Source organism: Pan troglodytes, chromosome X (genome assembly GCF_028858775.2).
Source record: "Pan troglodytes isolate AG18354 chromosome X, NHGRI_mPanTro3-v2.0_pri, whole genome shotgun sequence".
Taxonomy (NCBI): Eukaryota; Metazoa; Chordata; class Mammalia; order Primates; family Hominidae; genus Pan; species Pan troglodytes.
The window spans coordinates 102,922,857-102,945,411 of record NC_072421.2 but is presented as its reverse complement, the minus strand read 5'-3'; the positions used below and the strand labels follow the sequence as shown (position 1 = coordinate 102,945,411).

Genomic DNA, 22,555 nt, shown 5'->3' with positions numbered 1-22,555 from the left:
TTAACCCCGCAAGTCTCTTTCTTAAGACAATGAGAAGCAAGCGAAACAGAAGCAAAGGTGGGGTGAGAAAATAGCTCTTATCTTTCCTCTTTAATACAGGAAGGCTACGGAGAGAAGGATTATTTAAGAACTGATTTAATAAATATAGAGTATATAGAGGGCTGGCAGTAGAGAAAATAGTAGCAGTAGTATTAATCGTATAATTTAAAGGAGTAAAAATAATAGTTTACATTTATTGCCAAGATTATGCCAAAATACTTTACATGCATTACTTTTCATTTTCATAACAATTCTATGAAGAAGTACCATCATTTTTCCTGCTTTACAGATACAAATACTGAAGGACAGAGACGTTAGGTAACTTACCAAGGCTACACAGCAAATAATGTCGTGAAAAGAACACTTGAACTCAGGCAATCTGATTGGAGATGCGATGATTAGACAAGGCACAGAGGCAGAAGTGGGAGTACTTCAGGTGTTGAGACATTGATAAAATAAGTATGTGTGTATGAGTGGATGGGGAAATAGCAGCAAAAGATAGAGATGTATCTAAGGCAAACACTGTCACATATACAGGAATCACGTAATAAGATTTTTTTTATTGTGGCTTATTAAATGGTATCTTATAATAATGGCACACTTCAATTTTTCAATGCTGTCTCAAGTCTGATTTTATCTATATCTATACCTACATCCATATCCATATCTATCTATAACTAACAAATATAAGCCAAAAGGTTTTAGTTTGCCTTTGGTTCTCCAAATTGGAAATGAGTAGATCAATCTTAATTTTGAAAGCATCATTTCCTGGGTATTATTTTTAAAATATCACATTAAGGCATTTTTATTAAAGGTAGAGGATTGGTTTTGATAACTTTCCCCAATAATAAATTCAGTAACTTCAAAAAGAGATGTTTTAATCTTTGTCTAATATATAGAGAGGATATGCCATAAGGAAAACACAAAAACAAAACCTAGAAAAACAACTTTTCTAACATAAGTAATTTTTTTATTTTGTTCTTTTATAACATTCCTATTTCAATGCAGATTGTAATGTGCTACTAAGTACAAGGAAGGCTTTTGGGCTATTAAAATGCTCATTATAAGGTTAACTTTAAGTCAGAAATTATTGTAGAAAAGGCACATAAGTAGGAAATTTTACTTTAAGATCATTTAAGAAAGGCCGTGCTTGAGCTGACTTTGACAGGGAAAAATAAATTTCTAATTAGAAAAAAATATAAAGAAAGTACAGTGCAATTATACTTATTTATAGCAAGACTGTTGAGCATTACAATGAGGGACACAAATTTCATGTTCCTGTTGCAAAAACTAACAATCTCAAATAGACATATAGCTCTGGACAGCTTCACCTAGAACACAAATAATGCTACTCCCATATTTAAGAGAGTAGGTATAGCAGTAACAAATATTTGCACAGTCTGACTTCCTATTATATGATAACCATTCCTATTATATATAACCATCCTAATGCTAGTTTTGCTTTGCTTTCTCCAACACCTACTCCACCACACTCCATTCCCATTGTGTTCACTACTGTGGATATACATATTATGCCTTAGAGAAGGGAACCCGAGTCACCAGCAAACAATTTAGAAAACTTCCTTTAAGAAGAAATTGGGATATGTCTTTGAAAATAGATCTTTTATTTTAAAGCAATGGAATATAGCTACTTATTGTGTTACTTATTCCCAAATGTTTAAAGACATAAGAGACTGGAAAAAAATCTATTAAAAATTGATGCAAAGCAAAGACTTTAATTTCTTACCTTCTTCCTCCCCCTTATCTTCCTCCTTCTCTTTCTATGACTATTACTATTATTACATCTGTACAGTAAATTATAGCTTATAATGTGTTCACATAAACATTATCTTATTTGATTATTCTACATTAATTTAATATTTACTGAGCATCTGTGCTTTGCCTAATACATAAAGCATACACTGAGCTTATCATTTTCAAAGAGAATTCTAGAAATAAACAAAAACTTTATCATTACATGTTGTGAAAAGTGCCATTAACAAAAATAACAGCATGCTATGAATGAGGCAGCAAAATGTACCTACATTGGGATTCCAGAGAAGGTATACCTGAGTGACACTTGAGCTGAGAGGGAAGGATGAGAGCTTTTCAATCAAATGAATAGTGAAATGAAGAGTTTCCTGGGTCTACTGAACCACACATGGAAAGGCCCTGTGCAGAAACAAGCTTGGCCCATTAGAATGGAGTATAAGAGGCAAAAGATGAGGCTAAAAAGGTACCAGAAGCCAGATGATGCAAGATCTTATAAATTCAAGTTAAGGAATTTGAAGTATATTGCATGTATAGTGGGAAGACATTGAAGGCCTTTAATAAGAAAATGATAGTGTTGGCCTGGCGCAGTGGCTCATGCCTATAATCCCAGCACTTTGGGAGGCTGAGGCAGGCAGATCACAAAGTCAGGAGTGTGAGACCAGCCGGGCCTATATGGTGAAACCCCGTCTCTACTAAAAATACAAACATTAGCTGGGCATGGTGGTGGGCACCTATAGTCCCGGCTACTCGGGAGGCTGAGGCAGAAGAATCGCTTGAATCCGGGAGGTGGCGGTTGCAGTGAGCCGAGATCGCGCCACTGCACTCCAGCCTAGGTGACACAGCAAGACTCTGTCTCAAAAAAAAAAAAAAAAAAAGAAAAGAAAATGATAGTGTCTTATTTGCCTTCTGTATCAGCACTGTGTAATAGAAATACAATGTAAGCCATATAAGTAGCTTTAAGCTTTCCTGTAGACAAATATTTAAAAAGTAACATGAAACAGGGAAAATAAATTTTAGTATTGTATTTTATTTAACCAAACATAGCCCAAATATTATCACTTTGGCATGAAGTCAATATTAAAAATTATTAATGAGCTATTTTACATTTATCATACTAAGTCTTCAAAATCCAGTGTGTATTTTACATATACAGCACATCTCATTTCAGACCAGCCACATTTTATGTGCTCATTTAGCACATGTGGCTAATGGTTATTATACTGGACAATGCAGGCCTATAAAGTTTGTTGTGGCTGCTGAGTAGAGAATAAATTAGATAATAGTAAGTGGAAGTGAGTGTATTTGTTTCCTATGACTACTTAACAAATTACCACAAACGTAATGATTTAAAATAACAAAAATGTATTCCTACAGTTCTATAGATTAGAATTCCAGCATGAGTCCTGATGAGCTAAAAATGAAATTGTAAGTAAGGTTGCATTCTTTCTGGAGACTCTAGGAAAAAATCCATTCCTTTGCCTTTTCCAGCTTCTAGAAGCTACCCACATTCCATGGCTCATGGTCCCATGGCTCCATCTTCAAAGCCAGTAGAGCTGGACTGACTCCCTCTCCTGCTGTCATCTCTCTGATTCTGTCATTTCTGCCTTCTTCTTCTTATAAGGACCTTTCTGATTACACTGGGCCCACCTGGATAGTATAGGATAATCACCCTATCTCAAGGTCAGCTAATTAATAGCCTTACTCCTCCCATTTCCATATAACATAACATACTGATATGTTCCAGTGATTATAATGTGAATATTTTTGAGGGGGACATTATTCTGTTTACCACATGGGGAAAAAAACCCATGTTATCGACATTAGCACAATGTTTTAAAATAATCAATTTGATATTTTATAAAAACAATACGTTCTTATGACAGAAATTCATAAAATATAGAAAAGCACAGAAAATAAATTACATATCTGTAATACAGAATCTTACCACACTGAAACATTCATTATTAACATTTATTAAACATCATTCCAGCCATCTATGTAGAGATATAGATAGAAAATTGGAAAGAAAAATAATTTTTAAAAATAGGGTAACATTCCATATTATATTTTGAATAAACGCATTACTTTCAGTAATTTTCCTTGAATTTAACAAAAATCAAAGTCAATTAGAAGAAATTGCTAAACTCCAAATATATTTTTCTTCATCAGAATAATTTTTATTTTTTATTGACATATTGTAGTTGTACATACTTATGGAGTACAAATCAATGTTTAGATGCATAAATGTTGTATAATAATCAAATCATAGTCTTAGCATATTCATCACATCATGTGTTTATAATTCTTTGCAGTGAGAACATTCAAAAGCTCTCTTCTAGCTCTTTTGTAATACACTATACCTTACTGATAAGCATTGTCACCAGAACTTCTTCCTTCTAATTGTATCTTAGCATGCATTGACCAACTTCGCCACATCCTTCCTTCTTTCTCCCACCTCTGCCTCAGTCTCTGTTTCCCTTATTACCATTGTTCTACTCTACTCTTCTATGATATCAACTTTCTTTTTTTAGATTCCACATATGAGTGAGATGGTATGGTATGTGTCTTTCTGAGTCTGGCTGGCTTCACTTAACATAGTGTCCCCCAGGTCCAACCAAGTTGCTGTAAATGACAAGATTTCATTCTTTTTTATGGCTGAATAGTATTCCATTGTATATATATATATACTACATTTTTTCTTATCACTCATCTGCGTTGGACATGTGGGTTGATTCTATATCTTGGCTATTGTAAATAGTGCTACAATAAATATTGGAGTCAGATACTTCTTCTTTTTTGATGTAGGCATTTATCACTATGAACTTCCCTCTTAGAACTGCTTTTGTTGTGTCCCACAGGTTTTTGTATGATGTGTTTTCTATTGTCATTTGTCCCAATGAATTTTTAAGTTTTCTTTTTAATTTCTTCATTGACTCACTGGTTACTTAGGACTATGTTGTTTAATTCCCATGTATTTGTAAGATTGCCAAAGTTTTTCTTTTTATTGATTTCTAGTTTTATAGCATTTTGATAAGAAGAGATACTTGATGTGCTCTTTTTCTTCCTAAATTTGTCAATATTTGTTTTGTGGCCTAACACATGATCTATCCTGGAGAATGTTCCATGTGAAATTGAGAAGAATGTGTATTCTGCAGTTGTTTATTGGAATGTTCTGTAAATGTTTGTTAGATACATTTGGTCTATGATATAGTTTAAGTTCAACGTTTCTTTGTTGACTTTCTTTCTATTGTTGAAAGTGGGGTGTTGAAGTCCCCTACTATTATTGTTTTGCAGTCTATCTTTCCCTTTAGATCTAATAATATTTTCTTTACGTATTTGGGTGCTCTGGTGCTGGGTGCATATATATTTACAATTGTTATATCGTCTTGTTGAATTGATCCCTTTATCATTATACAATAATCTTTTGGTCTCTTTTTACTGTTTTTGACTTACAGTCTGTTTTATCTGATATGAGTATGGCTATTCCTGCTTACTTTTGGTTTCCATTTGCATGGAATATTATTTTCCATTCTTTCACTTTCAGTCTATGTTTGTCTTTAATAGTGAGGTGAGCCTTTTGTAGGCAGCACATAGTTGGGTTTTGTGGTTTTCTTTAATGCATTCATCTACTCTATATCTTTCACTAAGGAATTTAATCTATTTACATTCAAGGTTATTATTGATAGGTACGAACTTACTTCTGCCAGTTTATTGTTTTCTGGTTGTTTTACAGATCATTTGCTCCTCTCTTCCTCTCTTGCTGTTTACCTTTATGGTTTGGTGGTTTTCTGTGGTGTTAAGTTTTGTTTTCTTTCTCTTTATTATTTCTGCATCTGCTGTGATTTCTTTGTTTGTGGTTATCATGGAACTAACATAATGAATCTTAGAATTACAATAGACTATTTTAAGCTGATAACAACTTAACTTTGGTTTTATAAAAATGCTCTAGATTTTTCTCTCCTCCCACATAATTTGTATTTTATTGCCTTAATTTATAACTTTATCTTTGTTTCTACCTTAGCCACTAATTATAGCTGTTGATGCTTTTGACACTTATAACTTTAAACTTTCATACTAGAGGACTGAAATACTTACATAGCAACATTACAGCACTGGGGTATTCTGAGTGTGATTATGGAATTATCTATACTGATGGGTTTTATACTTTCACATGTTTTCACACTGGTAGATGTCATCCTTTCACTTCCAGATGTATGAATCCCTTAAGCATTTCTTGCAAAGCCAGTATTGTGGTGGTTAATTTTCTCAGTCTTTCCTTCTCTCGGGGGGTTTTTATTCCTACTTCATTTCTGAAGGATAACTTACTTTGCTGGATATAGTATTCTTGGCTGATTTATTTTTTCTTTAAGTACTTTGAGTATCTCTTCCAATTCTCTCCTGGCCTATAAGTACCAAGCCTATCCCAGGAGGGGAAATAGTGTGAAGAAATTTCATTTCCTCACTCTATATCCTCTTCTCAATCAACATTAATTAGGCTTCCTTTACCACCACTCAATAGTCTCCACTTTGCACAGTCTGATAGCCATTTCTCAGCTCTCATCCTCATTATCTTCTCAGTAACATTTGGCATAGTTTACTAATCCCTCCCACTTTAAATGCTCTCTTTCTCTTGGTGTTGCCTCCTCCTATAGTCTCTCTTTATTTTTTTCCTACCTCACCAACCAATACTTCTATTTGCTAACTTCTCCTCCTCTGCTTCATGACTTTATATAACATATAGATACTGATGACTCCCATATATGGATATACTGCCTTGACTTCTACCCAGAAACTCAGGCTTCTCTACGTAACTATCTACCTAACATCTTTATATGGATGGCTAATTAATATATCAAACTTAATAAGACTAAATAGAGTTGTTGATGTTTACTTCTTTGTAACCTACACTTGATTTTCCCTCAAGTCTTCCACTATCTTAATTAATGGCACCTCCATTTATCCAGGTGCTCAAACCAAACCTCTAGGTGGTTTTCCAATTTCTCTTTCCTTTACTGTTCATATTCATCTCACTAACAGGTGCTGTTGACTCTAAATCTTAAGCATACCCCAAATCTATATTGTTTGTTTAAAATATATTTTCCAAACCCCCCCCCACACTCTATCTATCTGTCTGTATGTCTGTCTGTCTGTCTGTCTGTCTATCTATCTATCTATCTATCTATCTATCTATCTATCTATCTATAAATCAAAGCCAATTTGGTCCCTGCCTACCTTTCTGACCTCATTTCCTACCATTCTCTACTTCTCCCACTAAGCTTCAGTCTCACTAATCTTTCAATTTCTTAAACATGCTGAGTTCATTTTTGCTTTGGGCCTTCACATAATATGAGCCTGGAATTTTTTCCCCACTCATCTTCATGTGGTTGGCTCCTTCATGGCATTCAGATCTCTGCTTTCCCTTACTACCTGGTCCATTCCATCTCCTCAATTTCTACCACATCACATATGTTGTTCATCTGGGTGGCACTTACCACTAGCTGATAATTTTTGTATGTTTTGTTTTCTTCTTCACTTTCTCTCTCCCAAAAGAGTATAGTCTTTGTAAGAGCAGAGATGTTATCTGTCACTTTTGTATCACCTGCTTCTAAGACAATGCCTAGAACATAGTAGTGTCTCCAATAAATAATTGTTAGATGTATACAATTTTTTTAAAGAACACCTAACCTATAGCATTTTTCATGGCAATGGTAATTTATCCTGAATTTTACATGTGCTTTCAAAAACTTCAATATATAGAAGTTATTTTGACTGGTTTGGAGGCATAGGTTTGGAAAAATTGATTTGACTGGTTTGGAGGCATAGGTACTCAAAAATTAAAGCTGTGAAAAAATTTAATAAAGGTAAACATCAATGTTTTGTTTGAAATATTAAGCTATATGCTTGTAGACATACCTAAGCATTTCTAAAGAGGGAGATTTGGGAAATAAACCTCCTATCAGCCATAAGAAAAATTTTGATATTGGCTATAACTTACAATGATCTATTGTAACACTGCATTTTACAGATAATGACATTAAAGCTCAGAGACAAAAAAATAGTTTTCCCAAAATCATATAGCAAGTAACTGGTAGAGGTATATCTAAAACCTGGGTTTCACTCTTTTTTTTTTCAACACTTTATATCATTTATTAATGCTGTATACATTAGATCTAAAATCTGCAGTTTCTAAGCACACCATGTTTAGATCTTTCAGATCCTTCTGCAGTTTTAGGTTATTTCTACAGAGGTACCTTTAAGTGAATGAATAACACATTCTATAATTCCTGAAAATATAGTACAGAGTGAAATGATTTAAATATAATTTAGGCATATATTGATTATGAAAATAGATTATCTCTCAATACAATACTTCTCTGTCTTGGTAAAAATAATAAAGCAAAGAAAATAATTCATTTCTGAAGTTGCTTTCCTTCACTTGTAAAGGTCTGATCTCCTCCCACTATGCATATGTACCCTTTACTGTTAAGGAAAGCTTTGCATATGTAGATATAGAAGAATAAGCTACGTAAATACTAAAGATATGTCATTCTCCCAAAGGAGACACAGGTGGTTTTCAATGATTCCTTGCCTCATGTTGATGAGTCTGTAGAATTCAGAACCCATTTGGACACAGCTAATATCCCTGCTCTTGGGGTAGAAAATAAGGACACCAGGTCATTGGTAGGGAGGTACAGGCCCTTCCTCTGCTGCTGCAGAGAGATAATGACTCAAGAAAATTGGGCTAAAATTTGTTTAAAAAAACACAAAAAATATAAGTAAAAGAATCACAGGTGCTGACTGATTGGTATTACATCTTGGACCAGCCAAATGCCTTTATTTTTACTTTACATCTATTTTTTGGTGGCTATAATCAAATGTGTGTTTAAAATTCCTCATTCTCCACTGTAGGGTTCTAGCTGCAATTATATTACATTGCCTTTTAGCAGGCAACTCTACCATATTCACTCATATAAGCTTTGATTGCAGTAGCTCTGGATTTAGTATCTATTTCTAAGCTGGCCCTATGTAAACTATTTGGTATTTGAATTAAATGAATATTAATGATGCACCTTGGCTTTTTGGTTTTGAAGTATTTTCCTATGCTTGTGATGACTGTATGAGAAAACTAAGCTAATAGTGTAAATAGATAGAATTGCTTGGTCTGGTGTTGAGTGGAACTTGCCTAGAATGAAATTCTGAGAAATTCTCATTTATAAGTGTTGTAGTGATAGGTAAATTATTCCTCCATCCGGAGTTCCACTGTACCTTTGGAATGACAGTGAAGTACAACGATGTCTTTCTTTCCACTCTGTCGCAATCAGTAAGAACTGGATATTACTTTAATTTAGCTACTGTTTTGTCCTAACCTAAAAAGTAAACATTATAAAAATGAACCTGAAAAGAGTCTTAGGGAGTCTAATCTCACCATATTCATATGGTATGACAGGTATTTAAAGAGGGGAGGTGTCACTAAAGCTATTTATAAACCTGAACAACCTTTTCCAAGTTTTCATAAAGTTTTAACAATTTAAATATCCATACTGCATCTAGGTATTCAATAAATATAATTGCATATGTTGTGCTTTCCATAAATTAAAATCCTCAAATGCATCTCAAACCAAGATGGTATTTCCACATCATGCCTATTTAAAAGCAAATATAATAGATACTATTCCCGGTCATAAAACCAGGTAAACCCCCCTACCCCGTTCAAAAGGCAGCAATATCTAGTTTCCCTACATCTATTAAATGAGTGCTTTTCTGTTAAAAATCAGAATATGGAAAAAAAGTCAGTTTTTTCCCTTATGCACCGCTCAGAACAAGCATAATCCTCTAAATGTGTTTTTTTTTTAATTTCCTTACAGTGTTATTTCTTCTAGACAACTGAGTGAGTGGAGAAAGAAAAGTGATAAGGAAAACATTTTCATCTTGTACATCTTCCTGAGCCTCTAAAATTCTCATCTGACACTTTGTGACATGTGTAGTGGTGTCAGCATCTCTTCAAACACAGCTCCCTTCACGTTGGACCCTCTCAGGTTGGCTTCTTGAAGATCGCACCCAGATAGATCACAATTCTCTAAATCAGTTCCTGCCAGAGTTGCTCCTCTGAGGTTACAGTTCTTCAACTTTGCATCTTTTAAGGTAGCCACTCTCAGGTTAATTCCTGTCATCTGACTTCCTTCCATATCCACACCTTTCAGATTAGCACCTTCTAAATTGGCTTTAAGACCAGAAGGATCCTCAAAATTACACAGTTTCAGGGATGCTCCTTCTGCATTAGAACAGAGCATCTTGACTCCCTGGAGATTTGCACAGTTAAGTACTGATCCAGAGAGATCAGCTCATTCAAGATTTGCACAGCAAAGATTTGCCTGTGCAAGATTACAGCGGCTTAAATTGGCCATTTTGAAGTTAATGTATCGAAGGTCCAAACGAGAAAGATCAGCACCACTGAAGTTCAAATCCTGGCATCGCAGTTCTGACTTGGTTGGAGTTGCTAGCAAAAAATCGGACAAATTCCTTTCGGGATATTGGTGAATGATCCTCCGGTGGTTGAGAATTCTTTATTGCCACTTCTAGGTGTTAGATCAATGAGACAATACCAAAAAATCTTGCTTCTTCTAACACACCCAATAAATTAATGCCATCATTTACAATGAGCTGTCCATGACGCAAGGAGTTCAAAATGGGTTCAAAGTACTCAGGACTTCAGTCAATTAAGAAAGCGCCTCTATGATATTGCTTATTTCCCCAGACACTTTTGTCCTGAAACATGTGGGCCAGCATACTGTCAGGTTCTTTATTCACTAAAGTGCTCCTTAGAATTCAGGGAAAAAAATTGATTTCTCCATTTGTCTTTATAAACAAACACATTTAAGTCAAGAGTATACTCGATCCCAGCTGCTCTCTCAAAAAGATGCATGCTACAACCTGGTAGGAGTAATGCGTGTAGTTGTAAAGTACCGCCCTCCAACATTTAATGTCAGCCAGTCTGTGTGGAATCCTAACAATCCCTCAGGAGGCTTAGAATCTGTCTGAGGATCAATAAATGACTCTCCTTCACAAACAAACAAAACATCATCATCCCTGATCAAAGCAATATCATCAATCCGTCCACCTTTCCCATTATACACACTGGTGGCTTTTATGCCGAGTTTACTGCTGGCCACAGAAAGCAAATCAGATAAAGTTCCATATACAGCAACCACCTGGCTTACAGCAGGTCTTTGATAAATATTTCTTGAATGCTGAGTGTTGAAGTAGGACACACTTTTGTGTGACAATCAGTCATATTCATTTAAGTCTCTTACACTTTCCGTTCTTAGGGCTGCCTTTCAGGAACAGGGTCACCCGCCTCATCGCGCTGCCCCCGCTGGGTCCTGAGGGAGCCGCCACCCTCCCACCTGGTCCTCCTCCCACCTTTTTCTCCTCTCGCCCTTCCCCTCCCTCCACCCACTCGGATTCGCCTCCCTTTGCCACCTTCCTGCCCTTGGCTAAAACCTGGGATTCACTCTTAATTTTCATTCCGTGTTCCAAGCAAATGCTACACTATGTTATAAAAGGCTCCAAATATATTATATTTTCTGAAGCTTATTAAATTTTCATACAATTATAGGATGTTATTGCAAGATTTTTAATTTTAGTGGTCTCAAGTATTTCTTTCTCTAGAGGAACCAAAATTTATATCACTGTTAATCTTATGTTACCAAATCAAATCAAAGTTAAACCTAAAGATATATAAAGGAAGAATGTTTGAGTATTTATATCAAGTTCTGTACAGACATATGAAAATGCATATAAATTTCATTATCTAACTTATTTTATTATTCTGAACCAAAATGATTTTCATAAGCTTTGAAACTCCAAAAATCAAACTAAACATGTCTACAAAATCAAACCTTAAATATAATACATTGTAAAGACACTTACATGAACCATACATCACTTATCAAAAACAAATCTCTCTCTCTATATATATGTATATAACCATATGTGAGAATAAACACTACTGTCTTAGAATGTTTCAAAACATACAAAAAATCTGCCTGTATAGGAAATACATAAACTTGGTCATAGAATATTTATTGGTTAGGGTAGCATATAACCTAGGTGTCTATGTAGTAGCAAATAAAATCTTGTGAAAGTATGGCGAAATAATATGCATTTATTTCATTCTGTAAATGAGAAGAATCTTTTGTTGAATTTTAGATTGAATGTATACTAAGAGCCTTGCTTTAACTTCTTCTCAAGCTATGAAGAAAAATACCTTTTCAGATGACAAATCATCAGTTCTGGAAACTGTAGGGTCCTGTAGGATCCTTTCCTATATATTTGTTGAACCATTTGAATATAAATATGCAAAATATGGAATTGTAAGTTCAGGAGATCCTGCCATCCCTACCAACCACTACATCTGCTCTCCTTTTTGGGAATAAATGTGCCTCATCCCTCCTGTCCCTGAACAGAATAGGAAAAAAAGGGGAGGGAGAACAGAAAATTTCAAGGAAGAATAAAGTATCATCCTTTAATGAAAATGAATTACATATTAGAAATCATCTGTAATAAAAGCAACAAATACTAACAGTCTAATCCAAGGTGGTGTGATGAGGTAACCTAGGGGCTGGGAAAAGAGGTGAGAACATATCACGGCACTACTCTAGTCTAGTTGATCTGTAAGGCTTAACATGGGAAATGAGAATGTGCTTAACATCAACTAGGCAAAGTCATCTAAACCAGTCTCATGCTCTGACAGACAAGGATGAAGCTGACAGTTTGCTCTCTTTTCTAGTACTTTGTCACTAGGTGGGCTCACATCTCTGTGGTTGGAGGAACAATGAGGCCAGATGAAAAATTCCCTGCTCTATTTATCTTCTAAACACAATGTCTAAGACTAGTTGAGGGACAGGACACAAGGATCAATCAATTAATAAGCCAATGATGAACATCAACTTTATAACTAGCACTGTATAAGGCACTTCGGAAGGGAGAAGCACCAGGCTGTATACCATCTATAAGAAGTTTGCCTTCTAAAACACTGTGCAAACATCAGAGTAGGCAGCAATACATTTTTGTTTCCTAAAGAAAAACTGGTTGGTAAATTATTACGTTAACAAAAGAGGGAAGAAAGAGAATAAGAGCAGTAGGAGTTCAAAATTTAATGGCCGTTTGGAGGTGTGGAGGTTTGGATAAATTGGTTAGGGGAAAATGTGGGGAAAGTCTCAAATTTCACAGGCTGAGAAAGGTAGTAGCCCAAACCTTATCACATGTGAGCCTTCCAGGAGTTTGAACCTGAACCACTCTACAGGGATCTGAAGGTCACATAGCATGGCTCTCAAATACTCCCCAAGACATGAACATTAAACCAAAATGACAAAAACATGATTAATGTGACATCCACCTCATGTGAGTTACCTAATGTTTTTGCTTTTATTTTGGTTCTTTATACAGATTCTGTCTGTTTCCATGAGCTTTTCTATAAATCATGAGCATCTGCAACCAAATTGCACCAGTAAATCTCATAAAACAGCTTCCCTGAGACTAGATTCAAGATGTTAACACAACAAGAAGTGTTCCCTCATTTTATATAATGGCTGGGTGGGTCTTTTATACTTTAGAAAAAAAATAATATTTCAAAATGTCATTTACTTGGTAGAGAAGCACCAGGGAAATGGCATTGTTGAATCTCTTTAATAAACTGTGCATTTATAGTCATTCTTAGAAAGCATTTGGAAACAAAAATGTATCTTCCACCTGTTTCACCGAATCACTGATTATTAAAAAAAATGATGCTATTCTGTTTGCCTAGTTCAACAGGTACTTTGAAATACAGAGCCAATTGGAAGAACTTAGAACCCTCTATTTTTTACATGACTATGTGAAGTTGGTTGCTACAACAAATCATGGGAAGGAAAGAAAACTCATAAATCATGCAGTTCTATATGAACCACACAATGGTTCCATCCTCTCCACTATGTTGCAGCACACTTTAATTAGTGAAGTCTCTCCTTTGACATTTTTAGGATTTTCAAGATTTGCAAAGCTTAGAGTAGAACAGGTAATAAGAGAAAGATAAATAAAATAAGCTAGAAATATGAATAGCTTGAGCCTCTGTTATGAGTTCATAAATGCCTTAAATTAGGAAGAATTACAGTGGGATTTAGAGCTATTGGGATATATTTGCATCTTGAGCTAGTCTTTTATCCATTAAGTAGAACAATTTACTGACTCATTCTTTTGTAGGAAACAAAGGCATACTGTTACCTACTGTAATCTGTTAGCATAAAATATTTTTAACGCACCCTAATGTGAGCACATAGAGTATGAGACATATGTTCAGAACTGGAAACTGTACAAGATTTTAATTTTAATCAAAGCCAAAGCAGCCCATGACTTGGGTCACCGTTTGTCCTTCAGGAACAAAGACAGTGTGTATATTCTCTGTGGTTTTGTTTCATCCTATTTTCATCATATAAGAATACAATTACTATGATGGAGACATAAAAGATATGAACAAAAAGATACCTAAAACAAATCAGTTCAGTAAAAAGCTATAATAATACATTCTTACAAAGTCCCTCCCCTTGACCTTTTAAAAATGTATATGTGCTTTGAAAACAGGCTAGGAAAGTACATTTTCTTGTCATCCTTATCTTGCTGAAAGTGTTGCCAGTATTCAAAGTTGAGATGTATGTTTACAGAAGCTCTGGCTTGTAATCATTAATATTTTGAAATTGAGTCTTTCATAGCAGGGTGGTATAATTTTTGAAAGATCCTTATGATTGAGTGATAATGCCTTGCAACTCTGTATTACTTCAGATGAAATAACTGAAGATTTTAAAAAAGGAGTCAAAATTAATGTTAGGTTATTTTTAAATTTTATTTTCATTTTTGAAAGTTGTATTGACTACTTCTCTATGAAACCTTTAGGGAACATCCCCTGATGTAACATGTCCCATGAACAAAACATAGTAATAGTTTAATTTTAGGAGCATTTTTCTTCAAATGGCAGATTAGGAAAGTGACAATTTTTTTCAAGCACCTAAACTTTGCTAGTTACCTTCAGGATACTTTAAAATGTATGCTAATTAATAGAATAAGTAGTTTTCTGTGTCTCCTCTAATAGGACAAAGATTTTAGTCAGGTTTTGGTTAACTCAAAGAGTTAACTAAATTATTAAGAATTTATATTAATGTTTTAATGTCAATTACTTTATATTAACAGTTACCCTAAGATTTCATAAGAATTAGAGTAAATAATCAGAATTTCATATACTTGGCCAAAGTCTTTCTTTTAAAAAAGCTAATAATCAATCACTGATTGATGATCTCTATCTCTAGATACCTTCATAACTTCTTAATGGCTTCATAAAGAAAATCACCAACCTAAGGGAGTCCTAGCTCTGGACTGCCTCCCAGTTGGAAGAAATTTTACCTAGCCTTACTGAAAAGTATAGATGAATTGTTATCCCTATGAAACTCTGCTTTTCACAGAGCATTACCTGTACAGTGCCTAAAGGTTCAATATCAAAGACTATAATACTCACAGAGGAAATTATTTTTGTTGCATTACTTTAATGCTGAGCACATTCCACAATATCCAGACTTTGTATCCATAAACTTATGGTGAGGCTACATTTCCTGTGAAAATGAAATATATCATTTGTACTCTGCTTAAGGATCCTGAGTGTCAACCAATCTCATATAACCTTTTGGCAATAGAAATGTGATTTTTAATAGCTTTGGACATCATATTTTTAGCTCTGTGATGATTGCTATATTTTGAATGTTCAGCCCCTCCAAAACTCATACTGGAATGTAATTACAATTTTAACAATATGAAAGTGTGGGACCTTCAAGTTGTGATTAGGCCATGAAGGTTTCACCCTCATGAGTGAGATTAATGCCATTATAAAGGAATGAGTTTGTCCTCTTCTTATCTCTTTGATCTTCTGCCTTCTGCCATGTGAATATTAATTGTTCCTCCCCTCTGGAGGACACAGTGCTGAAGGCACCATTTTGGAATCAGAATTACCAAACCTGGTGGTACCTCAGTATCAGATTTCCAGCCTCCAGAATTGTGAGCCAATACATTTCTGTTCATTATAAATTGCCCAGTCTCAGATATTCTGTTATAGCAGCACAAAACAGAGTAAGATAATAGTCAAGACCATATTGTATTCAGTTTTTAATTCCCAGTCCTTACTTACACAGTAGCTGCTTCATAATCTACATTCAGTATATTTTTATTGAATGAGTAAAATGCAGATTGATAAGTGCAGTGAAAAGACAAGTTAACTTAGTAAAGTAGTTGCTATGATGTAGCCAATAAAACCAGGTAATATAACTGCATTTTTTATTTTTCAAATGCATGCACTTGTGTCATCACCAACAGCATTAGGATCAAAGTATTTCCCTTAATATATTCTAAGATTTGGTTTATATCAAGTTTCATGGCTCAGTATATCTTGGGAATCCAGTGTGAATCAAGTACTGGGCTATGGATATTTAAGAGGGATTCAGAAAACAAATATTACACAGTCTCTTGAGTGAAAAGCCATGTATGAAATCATCATAAAAGTATAAAGTAGGATGATATAAGAGCCCGCACAATAAGTATATAAACAGTATAAATTTGTGCTATACAATATGAAAGGTTATTCTGTCTAGACTGAACTAATAAAGGAGTCATCTTGAAGGACATAAGACTTGAACTATACCTGAACAAAAAACAAGATTTGAATCAGTGGAATAGGGTGGTGACTATAATACAAGTAGAGGATAGTATGATTAGAAGTACAAAGACTAAGATTTGTGGTTTTGAAAAAGAACAGAAAGACCAAGAATGTTGTAGGATATGTTTTCTGTTGCTTTTAGAATAAAGACAAAAGCTCATTAACATGGTTTGTAAGGTAATACACGATTTAGCACCTGCTTACTTCTCCAGCTTCATCTCTCCCTTCTGCTGCCTGGGATTCTACTGCACAGGAGACTGTTCTCACTTCCCAGAATATTTTCTTTTGATTTCTACTTAACTAATGCTAATTGTCTTTCAGATCCCAGATTAAGTATCACTTCCTCCTAGATTAGGAAAACTTCCCACCCTGCCCCATTATTAGCCTTTACAGCACTGTGTACCTCTCATTCAAGACACCACAGGTGTAATTTTATACTTATTTGTGTGATAATATGTCTGCCTCCTCCACTGAACTATTAGTTTTATAAAAGTAGGGATAATTTCTATTTTTTTACCATTATATCTACAGTGCTTGGAACATAATAGGTGCTCATAAATAAATGAAGTTGAAAAATTAAAATAGCATCAGATTAATGAAGGCCTTAAAAGTAGACTGGCAAATTTGGCTATATTGGAGCATCATACATTCATTCATCCAACAAATATATATTGAATATTTTATTATATGCCAGACTTTGTGTCAGGTACAGGAGATACAAAAATGGAAGATAGTTTCTGCCTGTGGTTCAATATGGGGGACACAGACAAACATAATAGGCAATTACAATATAGGGTGATCAGTTCTATGATAGAGAAAAGCATATGTTTGGAGTATTAAGGAAGCGACCTCTAAGAAGGATAGGGATGGTAAGGGGAGAGACTGCTTGAGAGGTATAGGTAATGTTTACATTGATTTTGACCTATACACTGCTTATAAGGACAAGTACAAAAAGTAACCAGTCAAGTGGCATTAGTAAATAGTAACAGAGTGTCTTTTAAAGTTTATATTTTTTTTTGAAAAAGCAGAGGAATAAAAAAATGGGTCAATGAATTGGAACCCAAAGCATTGGTGGTGCCAATTAGAGAGCAGACAAATTATGAGGATGATATGCACCAGCTTCCTATTCTTGTGGCCCTTTCAAGGGTATTTCTGAAGATTATAAAATTCACCTCATTGCTTTTCTGAATTTTTGTTCAATATGCATGTGAACTATAATGAGCATCTGTTCCACAGATATAACCTTGTCTCCAGACTTAGACAAGAACCCATTTTCTAAATATAGGGTCGACAGGGATAGTCTGAAGGAGGTTGTAGAGGACAAAATGTTTCTGTAAACTGTCAAGTCAACAAGTATGGACTAAGTTTCCGCTAGTTTCTCTGCACTGTGTTGGGCACTGTAGAGAAAACAGGAGAAGATCAGAAGAACAGTCTTGCCCTAGAGGAAGATTAACATGCTCCTTATAACAGCTGGCATTCTAATTTAACTTTCAGTTGCTGTAGAAAGGCACTGAAAAGGAAATAGCATTTTTTTCTTATATTTAAAATGCATTTCTTTCACAGATAACTATTAGAATGTTTTAAAGCATGTATGGAAAGGTTTAAAACTAAACATCTGAATCTTCCTAAAGCATGTTGGTTCATTTCCAAGGCCGTTCCTAAAATTAGCCATAGAGCCTTACTTTGAAATAAATATAGCAAATTATTACTTTGAAAATTGGGCTCTCAGACATCTCTGCTTCTACTTCAAATGGTCATTCCTAATTACATACACACACACAAAAAAATCAAATATATCTTTAGATCGGATTTTTCTCTTAGGACAAAAATACTTACCCTGCTTCAACCTGTGTATAATATACCCTCTTTTATTGTGAAGCTGCTTATATCATTCAGCAAATGATAGGTCAACAAAGTCAAAACAAAGGAAAATCTATTGAAACAGGCAAGCTACTCTGTTGCATTTGGAATCATCATCAAAAAACTCTAATGACCTTCCCAGTCCAAGAAGCTATGCATCAAGGGTTACTTTCTACTGGAAGAACTGAGCAGGTACAAAAATGGAAAGTTTCTGAGGTTGTAGGGTTAAGAAGGGGCCTGCCAAAAATAAAAATAAAAAAATAAAAGGTTGTATATCAAGTGTCTGCAGCATGTTGGAAAACAACCCTCAAATCCAATCCAATTCTACTTAGTGTGGCTCCACGGGAAGGCAAACAGGAAGGGACGGTATAATTAATGATTCAGCATTACTCTGAGTATAAAAGGTCTAGTCACATCTCAACCTCTCCTGCCTCAGAAAAAGAAACTTTAGGCATTTTTGAGATCTCCTGGAGCAACTGAATACAGTGACAAGAGAAGAGAGCTAAGGATGGAAAATTGGGGAAAAAAAAGAGTAAGTGGGGGAGAGAAGAAGCATCAAAGTAAATCAAGAAATGATCTTAATTCATTCAGCAAAAAATTTTTTGAGCCCTAAACTAGGGACTGAAAAAGACTGTGTCTATTCATTTGAGGGGTTCTCAATTTACTTGGGAGAGGCCAATGCATTAAGAGACAATAAAAATACAATATTTAAAGCAAATACCTCCTACTCTGCTGTGGATCTTATCCCCTCACTTATTCTTTGACATCTTATTCCATCAAGTTCTCTGTTTCTCTATGTATCTTCAAATTTTTCTTCCCAATTCACTTTTTCTTTCAGATTGTAAACATACACAATTATCTTGGTCAATAAAAGAAAATTCCATTGATGTTTTGTCTCAATCTAGCTGTCACTCCCTCTTTCTTTCCTTCCTTTCATAAACTAGTAATAGCTAAAAATTCCATTTATTTATTCCAATTTACTCCTTAATGTACTGCCACCTTCTGTTCTCAAAACTTCCTTGAAGTTGTAATTGCTAAAGACAGTGATCCCCTAACTCAATGACCCCAACCTTTTTGGCACAAGGAACTGGTTTCATGGAAGCCAGTTTTTCTATGGACTGGGGAGGTGGCAGGTTTCAGAATGACTCAAGTGTATTACATTTATTAGGTACTTTATTTCTATTATTATTACATTATAATATGTAATGAAATAATTACACAACCCATCATAATGTAGAATCAGTGGAATCCCTGAGCTTATTTTCCTGCAAGTAGATGGTCCCATCTGGGGGTGATGGGAGACAGTGACAGATCATCAGGCATTAGATTCTCATAAGGAGCATGCAACCTAGATCCCTCACATGTACAGTTCACAATAGGGTTTGTGGTGCTATGAAAATCTAATGCTGCTGCTGATCTGACAGGAGGCAGAGTTCAGGCAGTAACATGAGTGATGGGGAGCAGCTGTAAATACAGATGAAGCTTCGCTCACTCACCTGTCACTCACCTCCTGTTGTGTGGCCTGGTTCTGATACTGGTACATGGCCCAGGGGTTTGGAACTTATGTACTAACTAATATAACTAATTAGCTATCTTACTTGACCTATCTACGGCATTCAACACTATTAGTCTCATTGAAATTCTATCCTCCTCTACCAGCATGATATCAATTTTCTGGTTCTCTCCCTTACTCTTTAACCATTACTCAGGATTCCCTGGAGACCTCCCTTAAGTATTGGTCTTATCAAGGACTTCATCCTTGGTTCTCTTCTCACCCTGAAATGCTTCCTTCCTTGGGAGAGAGGTCAGGCCTGTAGATAAGGATTTTGGAGTCAACAGTATACTAGCTGGTAATAGCTACTGTCTGAATGGATTAAATAACATAAAAGACATAGAGGAAAAGATTTGTCTTTTATGTTATTTAATCCATTCAGACAGTAGCTATTACCAGCTAGTATACTGTTGACTCCAAAATCCTTATCGATAAGCCTGACCTCTCTCCCAAGGTCCAGACTCAAGGAGACAACTGTTTAAAAAAATATTTATACCTGATTACCGTAAAGTCATCTCAACTTTATTAAAAAAAGGAAGGAGGGAAGGAAGGAAGGAAGGGGCATTGATGATTGTTCCCCAAACCCTGATCATTATATTTACTTAGTGTGCAAGACCAGACACCTATCACTCCCTCTTCTTTACCCTGTGCATCCGAATGGTAACATAAATTGATCAATTTTAGCTCTTTAATACCTCACAAATTTATCTTTTCCTCTATGTCTTTTATTATCTTATTTTTTGTATTCTACTAACTAGTTCTGTTACCTTTAATTTTGCTCCCTTACCATCTATCTTCCATACAAATACCAGAATGACCTTTCTAAAATGCATATTCTACTAGGTCATTTTCCTGCTTCAAGCCTCTCAATGACTCCTCATTGCCAGCAGCAATGGCTTTCAAACTTTCTCATGCAAAAAAATCCCCTTGAGGACTTGATAAAACAGAGAGCTGGGCATCATCCCCAGGGCTTCTGATTTAGTAGCTAGTGTTGAACTTTAGAATTTGCATTTCTAACAATTTCCCAGGTTAATTTAGATGCATACTTAGCAGAACCTAGCATTTGGCTGTATAGAGAAGAGAAGAAAAAAGAGAAAGTCAAGGATGACATCTGAATTTTTGACTTAAAAAACTGGGTGGGTGGTGGAACAATCACTGAGAAGGAAGATAAAAATATTTGGGAAGGGGATGACAAATGTGATGAGCTCAATTTTGGACACACTGCGATTTTTTTCAAACCACATCTTTTATTTCCCTACATTCACTTGCCTTGAATCAACTTGAGGTTCCAGCCATATTGTACTATTTATACAACACTGAATGTACTGAAGATATATGATGTCTCTTTTCCAGGGCTCTATACATCTGGAATGTCTTTGTTTCTCACCTTTCTTTCTTACGAAATAAATCATTTCTTCCTCATTATACTCTTCTCAGCCTCTACTCATCTCTAAAATGAGTTTAAGAATATCTTTTCTTTTCTTTTTTTTTTAATTAAAAAAAATTAAGAATATCTCTTTTTCTTTATGATGGCTCCATGAGGATATATGTGAGAACCCTTTCAGCCTCAGAGGAGGCAGACTGGTTTGAGAAGTGGTTTCTGGTTTCAAACTTTGAGTGTTTGAATAAAGCCTATATATATATTTATGAATTTTAAAAAGACACAAAGCATTCTAATCACTATTCCTAATTCCATTTAGTCACATTAGGTAATTTAAAATTCACAGAGTCTCTATACTACTTGGCTAATAAACCAATAAAAATATTTATTTATTTAGTATTTACTAGGTAGTATTCTGCTATACTTTCTGGGGAGTTACAGTTTGGTTACAGAGGTAAAACCAACACATATAAAATAATTAGAAGGCAATTAGTTACTAAAATATATGCCACAATTATAATAGGGTAACCAGAGGAAGGAGAGTTGAGCATCACCTGAAGTAGCAGAGAGGACTTCACAGAGGATTCAGAACTTGAGCTGAATGTTGGTGGTTGGTGAAAATTTGGATACATGAAGAAAAGGAGAAAAAACATCACATGTCAGAGCAATACCAAGAGCAAAATCTTGGATGTAGGAATGAGCATAGCTTCTGTAGAAAACAATGAGAAAATCAGGTTAAGCAGAACAGAAGACTAGGGACACAGTGAAAAAGAGACTAAATAGGTGGATAGGAGTCAGTATTTGAAGATCTTGAAAATACTGCAGAGGGATTGGTCTTGATATGGTAAACAATAGAGATCCTTTACAGGTTCCTGATGAAAGAAGGAGAGTTTTGGTAAGGTAAATTTATAAGTAGCAATTAAATAGGTTAGAAGAAGAGAAAGACTGAACATGGGAGAGTAGTTACTAGGCTGCTACAATGGCCCAAGTAAGAGATAATGAGGGCCTAAACTAATGTAATGCCAGTTGACTCTCAAAGAAGGGTGACTGATTCTCTAAGAATATGAGAAGAAAGGAAAAGTCAGTTCTTTGTAGATTTTAGAAATGGTAAATGATTGAATGAATAAATGAGTTCTCAAACATTCAAAATGCAATAAGGGGCCAGATTAAGACATTTAGAGGCCTTCAGTTCTGAAAAGATCATATGCCCAAACATGTA

The 22,555-nt window shown here is 35.1% G+C and overlaps 1 protein-coding gene and 1 pseudogene across 1 annotated transcript in view; both read right to left on the bottom strand.

Moving 5' to 3' along the window:
- The window catches only part of IL1RAPL2 (interleukin 1 receptor accessory protein like 2), a 569,253-nt gene that overhangs the window by 347,238 nt on the left and 199,460 nt on the right, over positions 1 to 22,555 (bottom strand). The window lies entirely within an intron of this gene.
- LOC738228 (BTB/POZ domain-containing protein KCTD9-like) lies at positions 9,185 to 19,946 on the bottom strand (annotated as a pseudogene).